Genomic DNA, 16404 nt, shown 5'->3' with positions numbered 1-16404 from the left:
AGGCGCTCACATGACTTCATGACCACAGATGTCAGAGCCACAGGTCTGTAGTCATTTAGTCCAGTGATCCTAGGTTTCTTGGGGACAGGGATTATGGTAGAGGACTTGAAGCAGGCAGGCACATGACATGCCTGCAGTGAGGAGTTGAAAATGCCAGAAAACACTGGGGCCAGCTCGTTTGCACAGTGTCTGAGGGTGGCAGGAGACACACCGTCTGGGCCAGGAGCTTTTCGAGCATTCAGACTCTTAAACTGCTTCCTCACATCTGCTTCATGAATATGAAGGGTTGTAGTGGGAGAAGGTGGTGTGAAATCCTCCTTGGTGTGGGGTGTGGAGGGGAGTGTTGTAGGTGAAGTGTTTGATGGTGGTGATGGCTCTATGGAGGGGGGAGAGATGGGGGAATGAGTGTCCAAAGTGTCTCTATTGTTGGGGCCGTTGGAGGTGTGAAGGCTGCTTGATGGTTCGTCAAAACGGCAGTAAAAGTTGTTAAGGGGTTGGCCAAGAGCAAGTCATCAGTGGAGTGGGGGGTTTTAGGCTTGTAGTTGGTGATATTCCTAAAACTTTTCCACACAGAGGCCGAGTCATTCTCTGAGATCTGCTGCTGCATCTTCTCAGAGTGCTGATGTTTAGCAATGTCCACTTCTTTAGTGAACCTGTACTTGGCCTCTCTGTAGCAGTCGCTGTCTCCGCTTCTGAACGCCTTTCTCTTTTCCAGCCACAGCTTTTTGAGTTTAGGAGTAAACCAGGGTTTGTCATTGTTATAACTCACCCTGGTGCTCATTAAAGCTTTCTGGTTTGATCCGAAAATAAAACATTGGTCCATACAACTGAAAGTCCTGAAAACACATTGTGAATTCTGTCTCGAGTCTACGGATGTATCCATGTATTTCCGTAGCGCTGATGCTGCGCTGAGCGGACAGCTCCTGATGCATTTGAAGTGTCAGAATGTGGAAATTTCAACATCGCTTGAAAAAACTGTCAGCTAGCAACGTCCCTCTCACCTGTAGGCTAAGTTATTTTTGGCCAATTACAAGTTGAATCTGGTAGTTGGGGTTGTTAGCTAAGATGCCGTCATTAAGAAGCTGTCACGGTCCGTGGTGGGCAGACCGTGTGTGGGAGTGTGAGGTTCCAGGTGCAGACACAGACGAGGAGGCAGTACTGAACTTGAAACGAAAAGCGAGCCTTTATTTGGGCTGATTAACGTGGTAAACAACAGAAAGAACTGAGGCAAAACTAAACTAGAAACTGAACTGGGAAAACTAAGAACTGACACTTAACTCAGACAGCAGGGAAGGCTAAGACAGGGTGACAATGATGCACATGACGGAGACAACTATGAACAGGACTCTGTGCTGGAACAACAAAGAACTATGAAACGTATGCACGTAAGCAACATGGACATGACCAGCACAGAGTCCTGAAACCTGGCGTAACATGGGGGAAGGTGAACAGACGACGCGGCCATGAACAAAGGAAGACTGAGGACTTAAATACACACATGAGGTGATCAGGGGAAGTGGAGACACATGAGAACACAGCTGACTAGAATGAAACATAATGACAATACAGGGGAGAGTAACACTAACTACAATGAACAAAGAACACCATACTCTTTCAAAATAAAACAGGAAACACGGAGACAGACATGGAGATAAAACATGACATGAACTTAACACAACCACATAGACATGAAACAGACGCAGGAACCAGGGAGACTGGGTACAAGGGGAGATGACAGAAATAACTAAGAAATAAGGTCTGAACAGCAACCTAGAAATTAACTAGATTGAAAATGAATACATAAAACTCAAACACTGGGTCACACAACCCAGTACCGTGACAGAAGCAGCACAACTAATGTGCCTACGCGATGTGCACAGCTAGCCCAGCCATTTATTTATTTATTTATTTTTTGCCTGTCCTGTTTGGATCTTTAGCCAGAAGAATTTTTGTCTGAAGGCCAAGAAAGATCCCAAGCGGATTTACTTTACCAATTGGATCATCATGGCCTTGCCATATTGGTCCATTTGATTGACCTTTATTATAAATATGTATTTATTTGATTAGATTTTTGGTTGTTACAGATGGGACAGACATGACTGGGGGATAGGACAGGGAGAAAGAATGAAAGAAAGAGAGGGAAAGAAAGAAAACTAGAGGGGAGAAGCGATGGTGAGAAGGGGGGAAGAAAAAAGAAAAACAAACAAAACACCTGGATCACCTGTATGGGGATAAGAAAAAACAGAAGAGAAAACAAACGAAAAAGAGCAACATAATAAATACAACACCATCACAATAAACTAGCTAGCAGTAGATAACAGTAGATACTAAATATTACATGTTATTGTGCAGCACGCAAGATCGACAGCGCAAAATGTGCTTTGAGGTAGCAGCCAAGAAAGGTGTAGTTTGTGTCTGTGAACACCCGTGTGTACACCTGTGTGTACACCTGTGTGGATAAGCACGCTTGTATTCCAAAGGTTTCTCCATGTAACGATCTGCTATGGAGTGTGGGGAGTCATAGCCCCGTCCTCCAGGGCATGAAGCAGGTATGGAGGAGATCCAGGCCCCAGACATCCAGAGGCCCCAGAATACGAGGACCCAAGGAGGACCACCAGGGGGGCAACCGTGCCACCCTCCTGGGAAGAGCTGAGGAGAGCCCCAAACGAGAGGTCACCCAGCAGCCATGGAGCAGAGTCCAGAGGGGGTTGCAGTGACGTGCCCGCATGCTCTGCCGGCAGCCAGCTGTGCCAGAGAGGACCGGGCCTCAGGCCCAGAGCCCAGAGACCTGAGGGCACCCCACCCCCCGGAAGGGGCTCAGCCGGGCCACAGGCGCCAGGCCCCGCCAATCGGCCACCAGGAGTGAGTCGGTACATACATGAGAGCCCAACCCCAGACACCAAGAACCACCAACACACCAATGTCTGAGGGCATCAGCCACTGGCAGGGAGTGTGGTGAGGGGAGATAGGCCTCCATACCTCAGAGAGCCTGAGATGTTCCCAGAGAGGTGGAGTCTAAGACCCAAGCTGACATATAGACACAGACAAACAGGCACATGCAGACTCAAACGAGCATCCCGGCCATTTATTTTTTAATGCGCCTTCTCAGATTAATTCACTGCATGTTGTGCCATCAGTGGCGTGCCAGCTGTGGCACGAGTACCCAGGGTTGCCAACCCCTGCTGTAGACGTTTGGTGCATGCAGAAAAACAGCTGCAGGGTTACTGAAAAGACTTTTCTGCGAGCAAACGCAGAAGACCTCATTTTTCATGAAAAACAGTTACAAACAGAAAAAGTGTTCCTATGCAATGGATTAAATGGAATTAAAAAGAGGTCATGTTGGAATAACTTCATACTGTCACTGAGTTCAAACTTAAGGAATGCTCATCAAAAATAATTAGAGTTTCATATTGTGACATTATGAAATGCTCATTATAGCAACCAAGCATGTCAGCCTTGTGATGAGTTTGGGGGAGCTCAGTGCCAGTGTTATCACTACATAAGGATTTTATTGTTTCACAAACATTAAAGGAGTTATTGAAATTGTTTGACATATCACACCATGTCCATAAATTAAGAATAAGAATAACTCTATTGATCCCAGAGGAAAATTCATATGTCTGAAATTGCTCATCTACTATTTGTATGAGAGTGAAAAGCCTGATTACTGTAGGTGTGAGTTTCTTTTTCGCTCCATTTCACAACAGAGAGTAGTGTTCCCAATGCTGATGTTTTTGATTTAATTTTGATTTTTTAATAAAAAAAAATAACCCTTGGACAATTAGTACATCGTCATTCTTGCTTACTTCTCCTTATGTCTGCCATACATGTTTCAATGCTCTGCTCATTTCAGATACAGTCTGTAGACAAGGCTGTCTATCCATGCGTACATCCATCCCTGAGCCATGTGATAGAAATGTAATGAGGATTGTATTTATGAAACCAGACTCATCCTCATTTGGAGGGTATATGTTCGGTCCAAAGCAATCTATTCCTGTGGAATAGAAATGTTTAAATGTGGTTTAAATAACCTAAGTCTGATGTTTGTGGAATTACTGGCTTTGCTCTCCATCAGCTCCGCTGATGTCGGTGTACTGCTTCTGTCACGGGCTGCGTGGCAGACCGTGGGGATATGTGGGAATGAGGACCCAAAACGCAGACTCTGCGATGCAAACAGTGCACTTTATTTACAGTGAATGCTGTAAACACAATAAATCCCCGTAGCTCCCTTGACTCCCGTGTGTGTGTGTGCTCCCCTCCGACGTCAGTGCTCGTGCTCCCCGCTGTTGTGTTCTCGCACACCCCGTGCGTGCTGCCGTTCAGGTCCACTCTTCCACTAACTTGGGAAGACAACTCAATGATCCCGCGCCGGTGGGAGCTCCAACACTCTCCTAAGTAGCTCCCCCGACAAGCCCTGATCATCAACAGGTGTGTGGCAGGAACTTCAGGTGTGGCCAGTCCTCCTGCACACCTGAAGTTATTAAAACTCATTAAATGCTCCAAAGTAGAGAGTGCAACATAAATGTCTCTTTGAGCTCAGAGGAATTAGTATTGTGCCTGCATTGCTTTTGTTTGTTTGTTTTAAAACCTATTTGACTTTCACTTTGCCACCAATTGCAGAATAAATCTCTTTGCTTGTGATAAATAAACAATTTTCCACAAACTGCAGACAATTTTTTGTTTCCTTGCCAGCTTTAGTCAGGGTAGACCCATCAGGCCTGCATGTGGCTTTGCTCCATCCTCCAGCCACACCCGCAGACACACACACGTACACACCCACACCCTGCCTATACATATGGGTGGAACACAGACTAACACAGCATTGTGCAGAAACACACACATCACCAAATAATAACGATAATAATAATAATAATAATAATAATAATAATAATAATAATAATAATAACGGTCCATCCTGCTCACGGACCCCCGAGTCCTCCAGAGCAGGGTCCGTGACAGCTTCCCTTCCTCTCAAGATTCAAAATTTTGACAAATTTTAGCAAAAGGTTTGAACCAACATGATGCAGTTTGTCATCATCATCCCGTATAATCAATTTTGTCACTTGATGAGTAAGATCGAGTACTGTTGGGTGAATTAGCTCCAATTCGTCTAGCTCCAGTTCTGCCACAGTCGGCCTCCAACAAGTCCAGAATTTTTGCACAACACTGGGGACAAACACAGTAAACAGCTGTCTGTTAAAAGGGGTTTCTGTGACTTTAAACAGATTACATCTTCACCAAAACGGTCCATTTGGGCTTGACGAAGGATCTCTTGTTCTGCTTTCAGATAATTAGCTGTGTCATTAGCTGAGTGTCACCTTTTGGACTGGAAAGAGAGCGAGCAGTAAAATTCTAGAGATCTTGGTAGGTTCTGAAGCCTGTTATTGTTAGAGTGGATTGTTAAATGTTTGTCATTTTTATGCTTGCCAACTTTGATGAAAGGGATTCCACTGTCCTTCCCCCCAGATTCTCGGGGTTCTGGGTAGGGGGCTGTAAGGTTTTATTGCAGATACATCCTATCTGGAGGATCTACTTCTTTTGATCTAAGCTTCCTGAGTTTATGACCCTTTGATCAGCAGCACACACACACACACACACACACACACACACACACACACACACACACACACACACACACACACACACACACACACAGTGCCTCGTCTTTGTAACCAAGGGGGGTTAAGAGGGGAGGTACGTGTTGTAAACTATTGTGTGAACTGTCTCTCAATAAATAGCTGCGAGGGAAGCTGCTCTTTGACGGACTTTGGGCTGGAGACAGGTTAGGAGCGTGAGCTCCAAGAGCTGGTTCTTGACCAAAGGCCTCCCTTGCGCAAGTAATCGATCGAACGCTGTTGCCTTGTTTTTCTTTCATGATGAATAAGTCTCTAGAACTAGCGGGGTTTGTGGGAACAGACCCAACATTTATTTGGTCCTTCGAGCCGGATCCCAACACATCGCCTCCACCGCGAGGAGAGGGAGAGGACGCCACCGCAGTCTGCTAGCAGCCATCGTCTGGGACGATTGACGAAAGCCCTGGTACTTTGCTTTGTTCCAGGCCGGACAGTTTGCGCCTGAACTCCCCACGGGATGGATGGCGATTGACGGGAACCAGAGACTCTTCCCATGAACGGAAACAACACGAACAGTGAGTACAGAAGGCCTTAGAGAGCGGCTACGTGCCCGTGCGTTAAAGCAGGTACGTGAGTGCGCAAGCTGTGCGTGTAGACGCAAGCTACCTGGCTTCTCCGCCAGTGTTTAGTTTTTGTTTTATCTTTTTGATTTATTTAAGGAGGTTTAAAGAGGTTTCTCCACCGAATAGAAGGAGGGTAAGGACGGTTTCTCCACCGAAAGGAGGATAGAGCTCTATAAAGATAAAAAAAGGTTCTCCGCAGTTAAGGGCGTTGAGTGTATGGTTTCTCCACCAATGGTAAGGAGGAAAGAGCTCGCCGCGGTAAGGGGGATTATAGGCCTAAAAAGAGTGTGAATGAGCGTATATGTGTGTGAGTGCCAGTAAAGTGAACGCAGCAGCACAGAAGGAAACCTAAGCGGTGTTAATGGAATTCGGTGACCTGTTGTGTACACGTAGCCTGGGTTTTGGTGTAAGTCGCGTTGCCAGTTGCAAACTTAAAAGAAGTCTGCCTTGAAAGAGGATGAAATACACTGCAAAGTTTTTATTGGGCAGAACGTGGTGTGTGGATCGTTGAAGAATGAAGTGAAACTGTGCGCTAAGCAGAAGTGAGTGTGAGCGTGTCTGACGTCACGGTGTGTGTGAAGGTATCCAGCTGGGGCAGACGTGATTCTGCAGGTCACCTGCCCAGTGGACAAAGAAATAAAATAGTTGTGTGGTGAATGATAGCACGGAGAGTGTTTGGTGTTTCTCAGCCTGAAACAGCTGTAATGTACTTTCTGTTTTGAAGGAAAGGACAGTTTAAAAAACAGAGAGAGAGATGTGTGTTGTTTTAAGCAGTGATGAGAATAATGAAAATGTGATGAGAGAGGAACACAAAAACATACAGAAAAATGCATCAACCATACTAACCCTACATGCATATACACAATAAATGATACTCATGAAGACCAGACAGCATCTTAAGCATGAGATTCTGTTTGTCATCTTGTCCAAGTCACTAGTAAGATGAAAGTGATACATAGACTAGTGGACTGAATATTATAGGAGGACAGATGACTGCATCATAGAGGAAAACAGAATGCTGATGAGGGGTCTTAAATGAGTGAGCTGAGTGAGCTGATTGTGAGTTTCTGGTGTGTGAAGAAGTTTTACCATGGCACACATTTGGTTACATGAGGAGAAACTTATTATGTGATGAGACAACAGGGTTATGCTGTATGTTGTGTGTGGCTGATTGGATGGATGTTTGAGATTAAACTGGCTGTTGATTTGTCTTTTGTTACTAAGTTGAGCCTGCCAAATGGGTTGTTACAATTTATCCCCCTGGCATGAAAAACACGTGTCATGACTTAACAAGGCCTTTCTTTCCTTTGCTTTCCTTTATTTTCTTTCCTTTCTTTTTATTTTGTTACTTTCATGGTGCACTGAAAGTTTCGGTTGATGATGTCTGTTTAAGCAGATATGCACGATTAGAACAGAAGCGCTATACGACTCGTCGTCAAGAAAACTGTTGCAAAAGTGAGGTTCTCCAAAAATTAAAATGGGCTCAGGAGAAAGCCACTTATTTGGGACAATCAGAAAACAAGTCCCTGGGAACTGACTGACGTAACACCATTGTGTGAAGTTAACCCCCACCTGACAAAGGTGTGGATGTATCTCTGTGTGTGTCTATTGCAGGAACAGAAGGAGACCACAGGAGGAAACTTGGGTCACATGACTATGTGAACTCTGCAAATTTAACCTTTTAGTTTAAAATTTTCTGTGTCTGTGAATTCACCATGGGTGTGTCATTAACTACCTTGTGTTGCTCACAGAGATTACTGTGAGAAAGAGTGTATACACCTGCGCAGCGCTAACATTTACTTCTTTTTACAGCAGAGTGTTAACTTTATGACCTTTTTACAGCATCTCTGGAATCTGGATGACCAACACCTGACAACCAGGACAAACCGTGTGTTTGGTTAATGTTTGTTTTTCTAAGAGTGCATGTAGAGGATTCAGCAAAAAACAGACAAGTGACATGAGAAAACAAATAAGAGATGCAGTGTTTATGGAATAGTTTAATATGGGGCTCATTAGCTGGCCACTATTGAGCTCACAGTGATAAAAATGAGTGGAGTGACAAACTTTAGGAAAGTCACCAATTAAATTGTGGAATAAATTGGGATGATTCATGATTTGGGACAAATTATGATGATAATAAGAGTGATTTAATGACTGGAGAAAACCTGCACATGATATTTGTCTTTTATGCTGAATACTTTATTACTCTTATGATCTATAGTTGGTTGAAAATGCGAAGTTTGATTTAAGGACTTTGTCTTCCAGGATACAGGCTCCAGGTGGAGCTGGGAGTTAGACAAGCTAAACATTTAATTGCTGACTAATGTTTTTACACAGGGTTACAGGTTGGAGTGAAGCTGCTCCAAGGGACAAACCCTGGAGATTGTTTTAGGGAGACTGTGCAACATTCTTGTACATGTCTCGTTGGGGAGTTGACACATGGCAGAAGCCATGTGGCAAGAGGAGTGTCATTTTAATTTGCAGATGTCGTGAGGTACCATGACGAGAAGGAGTGACTGAGAGGATCGTCCATAAGATGGAAGCTGAGGCCTGGAGAGAGGCTTCAGAAGGATCGGAGATCGCCTTCAGCACAGAGAGCTGTGCTACTGGGCTTCCAGGAGATCGTCATGAGGAGACTCTGCACAGCAAAATCTTAAATAAGATGAAAGACTTTCGATGTTGACGTTGAGGAAGACAACTAAGGTGTACGACGTGCTCTGCCTTTAAAATCTTCAGCAGCGTTGGAATCGTTTGAACCTGAGGGAGCGTGCCAGGCTCCAAAAAGTGACAGCACAGAGGAGGTCCAGCGATGGACTTGTGGTTCTGTGAACAGCACAAATGCCAGGTGACTGCGAAATACCTAACACCACTTTTTCCACAAGTGAAGCCAGTAACTTCCTATCCTAAAAGATTAGCTCTAGTTGCTTGTGCTTTACCTCCATGCGTGAGATCAATATGTGCAGCAGCTTAAGCTGTACAATGTTTCAGGATATAGTTTCACCTTTTTGACACTGTTAGTTCCACACGAGGTAGATGTCTACTAATGCAGACTAAAATTACATTTCTGTCACCTACAAGACGCTTGTCTTTAATGTTACTGTTACGTCAACCCCTTTTGTCAACGAAAGAAGAGGGCACTTCTCATGAGTGTAGACAGCGCGTAGAGAGGGGTGTAAGCTGAGGGATGACTTAACAGATGTGCCACTAAGTGAGGGAAAGGTTTGGTTTGTTGATGGTTCGAGTTTTAAAACAGCAGAGGGACAGACTAAAACAGGTTTTACTGTAGTAGATAGTGAGAAAGTTATCTGTACAGGACAACTAGCATGTTTCATATTTGCTTGAGCAGCAGGGATGCTAGCTTTAACGGCAGCGTGTAAAACTGCAGAGAAATAAGATGTGACGATATACACTGATAGCCAGTATGCATTTGCTACATTATATTTCTTTGTGATGCAGTGGGTGAGACGAGGTGTGACAGCCTCTACAGGGAAACCTGTAGAACACGCCAAACTCTTGCAAAATCTGCTGGAGGCAGAGTTATTACCCAGTAGGATTGCCGGTTGCAAATGTGTAGCACACATGTGAGGGAAAGATCCAGTTGCATTAGAGAATGCTTTTGCACATAAGATCGCGAAAGAGGCAACTTTAGGAGAACATGTTGTTAACGTTTTAGCAGTGCAATGCCAGCAGACGTTGGCTATTATGCGGGATGCACTGGTAGACATGCAGGGCCACTGACCTACTGCAGGGAAACAGTTGTGACTTATAGAAGGAGCGAGCTTGCAGGATGGTGTTTATTATCTGTGTGATACACCAATACTACCTTAGAATTTGTATAAGACTGTTGCTATTTTGCGCCATGGGCTTTGCCATGTCGCAACAGGAGGGAGATGATGACAGCAATAGTTTATACTTTAAGATTAAATACCTGAGCATATTAGCAGATTAGATGCTTTAAATGTTAAAAAATAAAGAAGTCTTGAGAACAAATGATCTGCCAGATGATTCTGTTCTCCGCAGGAGCAGAATCTGAAGTCTGGAGATTGGATGTTGACAAGGCCATGGAGAGGAAGTGCTGGTCCAGTCCACAGTGGAGAGGTCCATATCGGATGCTGCTGACGACGACCACAGCAGTGAAGATTGCTGAAAGGAACACTTGGATACATCAAGCGCACTGCAAGAAGGTAACACACTTCCTGGCCGACTCTGGGTGATGGTGAAAAGGCCAGCGGTACAAAGGGGGGAGTATATCTCTAGGACCTCTCATCTCAATCCTGGTGAAGAAACCAACGGATCCTGAACCCAACTTAGAATGGCTGGGAATGTGCTGTTCGCCTTCTTGTGCCTGTGGACCCTGAGTGGGATGACAGGAGCGCACTGGGACAGAGCAAACTACACCCAGTACCCGCATGGGGTTTTCAACCAACTACTGGTGGCAGTTTGTGAACACAACCACTCACATAAAGAACGAGACCAATGGTTATGCTTGTGATGCCACTGGCTACACATTCTTCTGGACTGTGGCCATATAGCATCACTAAGAGTGAGACAGTTTGTTTGGTTGCCTTGGCAACACATCCAGGAGTAAACATACTTGGGACACTGCCAACTTTTCAACTTCTGAACCTGAATGGACGGTTGATTCACCAGTAGCTGGGAGGGTGAACTGCTCTGGTAAGACAGACCTGCTAGTCTGACTCAAAGTGTCTGACTCGCAGCAGGACATTGAAAAGCTAAATGAACTGGAAACAGGCCAGTTGCCTATGTGTATGAAAGGCAATGGATTAGTCCAAGTTGGAGATTTATCATGGAATTTGTACAACATCACCTATTCTTTGTGTCCTCTGCAAGAAGAATGCAAACAGAGAAGCCTTTTGTCTACATTTACATCATGAACACTTCTCTAAGCTGGTTGAGGCTTTGAGCCAAGAAGATCAAAACACCTTGATCCAATTTCCTTTACAAAGCTTTTCCTGTGGTGACAACAGGACAGGAGAAGAGTTGTAAATGCGGATAATTTACTAGTTGACTCTAACCCCCACAGGATGCCTACAGTGAGAAGATTTGGGGGGTTGATAGGAGTCATAAAGAAGGGTGTTGACCAGGCTACAGCTTTGAAGTTAGCTGAGAGCCACATGGACAAACGATAAAGTCAACTGATGTGTTTGAATGTCTATGTCTGTATACAGTTGTATTGTAGTGACATATGATTTTTTGAGAATGTTGATTCTTCTTGTTTGACTGTTACATTCAGTTGTTTACTTGCGGGAATACATAATGAATCACATGACAGGAGTAGATGCACCACAAGGCTGGATAACTTGGTTAATGTCTGGTCCTTGGTGGCATTTTCTTTTGAAAATATTAATTCCTGTTTTTGGACTGTTGACATTTGATTTGCTTATGTGTAGGATGAATTTTACCTTGTATAAGATCAATGCGAACTAAGATGATTCCTAATACATTTGTTAATTATGTACTTTTACAACAATATGAATTGACTGAAATGAATGTCATGACAGAAGCCTGTGTATAAATGACACCTGCGCTGAAATTGTCAAGCAAGAGGTGCATGGATAAGAATATACTACACAGGAATAATTTGGAGCATAAAAATCACAAAACAGGAGGGAATGTTAGAGTGGATTGTTAAATGTTTGTCATTTTTATGCTTGCCAACTTTGATGAAAGGGATTCCACTGTCCTTCCCCCCAGATTCTCGGGGTTCTGGGTAGGGGGCTGTAAGGTTTTATTGCAGATACATCCTATCTGGAGGATCTACTTCTTTTGATCTAAGCTTCCTGAGTTTATGACCCTTTGATCAGCAGCACACACACACACACACACACACACACACACACACACACACACACACACACACACACACACACACACACACACACACACACACACACAGTGCCTCGTCTTTGTAACCAAGGGGGGTTAAGAGGGGAGGTACGTGTTGTAAACTATTGTGTGAACTGTCTCTCAATAAATAGCTGCGAGGGAAGCTGCTCTTTGACGGACTTTGGGCTGGAGACAGGTTAGGAGCGTGAGCTCCAAGAGCTGGTTCTTGACCAAAGGCCTCCCTTGCGCAAGTAATCGATCGAACGCTGTTGCCTTGTTTTTCTTTCATGATGAATAAGTCTCTAGAACTAGCGGGGTTTGTGGGAACAGACCCAACAGTTATATTTACAGGAGAAAGGGTTGTTGATGGCACCACAGAAGTAGGATTTCTTAGTTTGATCATTATCAGGCTGGAGAGATCTGAGTGTGGTCCAGTTATCAGGGGGTTCATGCAGAAACTGAGGTCCATTGGTCCATCCATTTGTGCTAAAGAAATCTAAGAAAGATTTGCCTCTTGAAACATCATCAGCGGGGTTTGTAGCTGAATTAATGCTTCTCCAGTCCTGACTGTGAAGTTTTGAATTTCTGAGACTGGCTCCTAGAAATAGATTGAAACAACAGGAATCTGACTGAAGCCAGTGAATTACAGTTGTTGAGTCAGTCCAAATTGTAGTTGTTCTGACTGGTAGGGTGAGTTCATTTCTTATGAGCACACATGTTTGTGCGCCTAATAATGCTGCACATAGCTCCAGCCTGGGTATTGTTAAATTCTGTTTAGAAGTAACACATGAGTGAGCTAGTAAGAAACTCAGTTCAACATGACCTTCAAGATCATCTGATCTCAAATATTCAACTGCACCATACGCACACTCCAAAGCATCACAAAAGATATGAATGTCCCGTACTGTTGTAGAAGCATCCATCTCCTTAGAAGTATGACAATGTGGGATTGTGATTTGTGGAAGATTCCTGTTCTGTGGATTGCATAAATATAACACATAGTTATGGGGTGTGAGTCCAAGATCCTGTATTTGTCTACAAACAGGTCAGTTTTTCAATTCCACAATAATCCTAATGTGCACTTATACTGGCCAGATGCCTTGTCCTCAGTTAGGCAGAATTCACTACTTTCTGATCTTACCTCAGGTGTAGATGGATAATCACAACAGGACCAATGCTGTCTCACTCACAGAGGTCAAATCCCCCTGCTGAAAGATTGTCTCGTAATTTGTCAAGGAGTGTCCGAGATGACATTACTGATGAAAAACTTTGCAAGCAGTTATCAAAATAGAAACACTGTATTACTGAACACTGCACATCTTTGTCAGGTTGATTCTCCTTCCCATGGTTTTGCCTTGCATAAATTGCACAACAAGGACTGCAGGTGGTACAGAAGGGAAGGACCTGCCACTCATACAGTGATGGGAGAGCTTCTTTGTTCATATCACGCCAAAGGAATTGGATCAGTTTATCAGGATGCAGGAGGCGGATTTGGGAAACATGCCACCACTTATTGCTATAGAATGCTGCCTAAAATGCTACAGAACACTGAGAAGTGTTGGCCCAAGGATTGGTCCTGATAATAGGTACTTAAGGCACTGGCCTTGAAATGTGAATGAGCAGTCAAAAACTATGTGATCTTTATTGTTGTAATTCATGTGATGTGGAATAAACCAGGCTTCTTCGCTAATGTGATTCTCCTCAGGGCTGAGTTTAGCCACATAACCAGCTTTCTCTAACTTCAAGATCTGATTGTTGTATGACATTGCTTTGGATCTTTGGCTAGTTAAGATTCAGTATTGCAAAGTCTTGACATGACTGCAGATGGAGGGACATTCAAAACAGGGATGGCGTAATGATTAACACCATTGATTTGAACCTTCTCTGTCACCTGTTCAAGGAGTTTCAATGCTTGTTGGTTTTGTTTTCATCTAATAACAGTTTTTCACTGCACACAGGTAAAGTGGTCAGTTGCCATAACATTGGCAGGAGAACTAGAAATTGTAAACAAGCATTGGGCATTCACTGAACAGTTCTGAGGTTGAAAGTTTGTGATCCGACCTTGGAGTGTCCATCCTAAGTTGAGTTTGACTGCTACAGGAGACCCATACAGGCCATGTATAACTGAACTGTAATGACGGGTAACTTGTGGACGAGAGGGTGACTGACAGGTTGATGGATTCATTACTGGGAACTGCTCATGTTGCTGTTGCGTTTGGGAAATGGTTGGTGAATTGCATGCAGAGGATTTGATTTCATTAGATGGGACAGTTCATCTGAACATCTGGAGGAATGGCAATAATGGGGAGAGGATGAGTGAACCATAAATCACCAGATCTTCCTCATTGTCATCAGAAGTTCCCTCATAACTTCATCTTGGCCAGTAGGTAAAGGATCAGGGCGTGTCTCTGGTTGGCTTTGTACCTCTTGGTCATTATCCTGCAGCTCATGCGTGTCTGTGTCAATGTGCTGGCATTCTGTTTGGCTTTTTGTCTTGAATCTAGCACTCCTAGATGTTGTCCGAAATTTTAATTAGGAGGTTATTATCATCATGGCCTCATCCGGCCAGAATGTGAATAAAACAGCCATCAATCTGTTGTGGTATATCTGGGTTTATTTCTTTATTATCAGTGATAGCCTAACTTAAAGGGAGACACACATAGATTGCTAAACTCTGAAAAACAGGGACTGTGAGTCACTAACTTAAGAACAAAGGTTTAAACTAGTGATGGCCCCTTGAAGCTGACGCTCCGGTGCGTGTGTCAGAAAAATCAACACAATGCTTCAGAAGCACTGTGCCAAAGCTTGATTCGTTTGACCAGAGTCACATGATCAGTGACGACCGAAGCTTCATTTAGAACGTAAATGATTCAGTGGTTTAAAGGGAAGTAAATCATTTGCGGGATTTGTGGAGTGTTTCGATGGTGAGAGATAGCAAACCACTGATCATTCTATTGAGACATATGGAGCCAGCGAGGAAAAGAGGAGGTTCTGTCGTGTGGGAGTATTTTAAGTTGATTTTGGTCAATTTTGGTTGGGTTTGCCAGCTTTGTGTTCTTGTTGTTTGTTTTTGTTTAGTGCGTGTTTCTTTTATCTAAAATCATGAACAACTTAGCATGTCAAAAATCTGCTTTTCATAATATAAATATCATTATATAACATTAGAAACACATCCATTTGAGTCTTTACATTAAATGTAATAAAAAATATATTTTATTTTTAAAATAATCTTAAAATGTTATTCTACAACATGTGCAGCAATTTAATTTGTTTATTCTTTTTGGCTGATAGTCTGTGGGACCCAGGAAGACCATATACCTGCATCTCTACAGTTTCTGTGCACTCCAGCCTCTTCTGTTCTATGTGAGAGGCAGGAGAAATTATTGGCCATCGCACAGAGGAACAAATTCTCTTTTTAAATAAAAAATGAAAAAGGGTTACCTTAAATGCATCATGTTTTTAATTTGCAAGTACATAAGCATTATCCCTTTCCAGTTCACAATCAATCCTACCCCCGCGTCAAAAATATGTATAGAAAAATTGGCCTAATATAATATTATTTATGAACATACTTGTCCAGCTGTCCAGTGATTAACTGCATAAGTACATGGAGGCAGGACCTCACAGCAGAAGCATACTACATAATGTGTTGTACATTATTATATGTATTTTCCAACATCAAGAAGTCACAAGTAAAGAAAGACCACACAGGGAAGGTTTATTGACCAAAATCATTTATTGAATAAATAAACAACCCCCAAAAAATACACATTTAAAGCAACACAACAGTGGCCCAATGTCAGACAGAACTCCACTCTGTAGAGTGGGCAGTCATAATGAAGCAGTGCATTTTATTTTGTAGATTCAAGCTGCTCTTTATATTTTGGCCACCAGATGTCACCAGAGAGGACTGTTGAAAAGCTTTGATTAATGAACTATTTTTCAATACGAGCTTCAATGCTTCAGAAAGCTTCGTTTGTCCATCACTAGTTTAAACATAGAAGAACAAATCAAACTCATCTCAGCTGCTGCCCATGTGGGAGCGAAAAGAGTGAGCTGTAAGTGGCTGTATCCTAATTCAGGGTCTGCAGCCTTAAAGGCCGCATTTTAAGGCCGATTACGTCACAGTGACGTGACGAAGGCTGTCCCAATTCAAAGGCTGCTCAAAATGCGGCCCTCAAATGCGTCCTTCATTTCCCTGAATTTTAAGGATGGGTCCACCAGTTCAGAAGTTTTGGCGTGAGATATGTGAAGACTTATCAAAGTGTCTGAAATGTAACATTCCAGCCTCCTCTTTAGTGTGCTTACTGAGCAACTTGGATGAGGTCACTGCAGAAATAAACACAGCCCACATTGTTTTT

General features: G+C 43.4%; 1 protein-coding gene across 1 annotated transcript in view; it reads left to right on the top strand.

The window, feature by feature from the left end:
• The window catches only part of LOC134634825 (zinc finger protein 224-like), a 212177-nt gene that overhangs the window by 28900 nt on the left and 166873 nt on the right, over nucleotides 1-16404 (top strand). The window lies entirely within an intron of this gene.

This window comes from Pelmatolapia mariae, linkage group LG9, assembly GCF_036321145.2.
Source record: "Pelmatolapia mariae isolate MD_Pm_ZW linkage group LG9, Pm_UMD_F_2, whole genome shotgun sequence".
In the NCBI taxonomy this organism is placed as follows: Eukaryota; Metazoa; Chordata; class Actinopteri; order Cichliformes; family Cichlidae; genus Pelmatolapia; species Pelmatolapia mariae.
This window is presented reverse-complemented; position numbering and strand designations above follow the sequence as displayed.